This window comes from Vigna radiata, unplaced genomic scaffold (genome assembly GCF_000741045.1).
Source record: "Vigna radiata var. radiata cultivar VC1973A unplaced genomic scaffold, Vradiata_ver6 scaffold_475, whole genome shotgun sequence".
NCBI lineage: Eukaryota > Viridiplantae > Streptophyta > Magnoliopsida > Fabales > Fabaceae > Vigna > Vigna radiata.
The window spans coordinates 4,358-5,859 of NW_014543793.1; positions in this window are offsets into that span (position 1 = coordinate 4,358).

Consider the following 1,502-nt stretch of genomic DNA (forward strand, 5'->3'; position numbering starts at 1 on the left):
CAATATAAAAAATCTGCAACTATACCAGAAAAAGTGCTTAAAATTGGTGGTTTCAATTGTCATTTTGCACAAAAGTGTTTACAATCACAATTTTATGGTTCCAACAACTTTTCTTTATGAAATATGAGTTGTACAAGCTGCCAGCACATGCTAAATATGATTAAATCAAAATATCATTGGTTCAGTTGCTCTTTAACACCAATTTTAACCATTTGCACCAACCAAATTCAAGCATAAGAATCAAATTGGACTGTAATCATGTAATCTGACTCTGGGACAACAATTGAGATGTGAACAAGACTCTAGGAGTGAATTAAAAGATGTCCAGAGGTGAGTTCTAAGCTGGATAGATTCCAAAAACCAGAAAACTTCTCAAGTGCATTAAGTCTACATAAAGAGACTCTATTTGTTGTGAAAGTTTTGGCACCTCTGCATTAGTTCTTCTGTCCTATATTCTACTTTAATTTCTCCCAAAAAAGCTCCTTATTCAATTAGCTAAGTAGTTAGCAACAATTCTCCAACTTTACAAAGTCCAACTTTTCCCGCGTTTCAAGTCCTGCATCTCAATCCTTTCATTCACTATACCCACATTAATTATTATTTCTAGGGTGGTTGTACCAGTTTCAAAGTTCTAATTATATTCATGTGTAGCCCAAAGTAAAACTGAAATGAAAAACTTCAGTTCAATCTACATGGATTACAGATTCAAATCATACTCCAAAAACGGGTACCTAAACATATANTATTAGTTTGGCTTATAGCAAATAAACAACTATAAGGCATTGACAGTAAACCCTCCAAAATGCTAATGACAGACTACCTTTCATATTTATAATACAGTGAAGACAGTACCAGCAGTATATGCTAAATTTCTTGTACAGCTAAACAACTGGGTTATCATGATTGAATATCTAACAATTTTAAAAAAACAAAAATTCAATTCTGCATCATCTCTTTAACACCTAACGTTTTAGTATAATATTCAGCAGCATCCACCAATAAATTACTACTAAACAGAACTAGGAGGTTTCCAATACAACCGCACATTTTTCTATCCAACCACATTCGAACTTCAAAACTTACACCAAAAGGGAACTTGAGGAAGTAAAGCTTAACATAGAGAAAGCTAGCACTTGAGGAAGTAAAGTCAACAGGAACTGGTGTTATTTTCCTAATTTGGCAGACAGAGGCACATCAAGTGCTGCAAAATTCACCTTTGTATAAGAAACAAGTAAAACTTGTGGGGATAGTTTCACGTTCTCATTTTGTGGGGCAAATTACTAGCAGCTGAAATGGAGATAGAAGCTGCCAGGGCATCTGAAAGGTTGGCAATAGCAGCAACTAAAGCATTGCGAGAGAGTCAAGCACCTAAGAGCAACACCGAAGTGGATTCATCCAATTGGGTGACACTTTCAGTGGAGGAGTACTATAATCTCAGCAAACAAGCACATGATGCAGAAAAAGAAGCAAAAATAAGATCATTCTCTATTGTGTATAGGCTT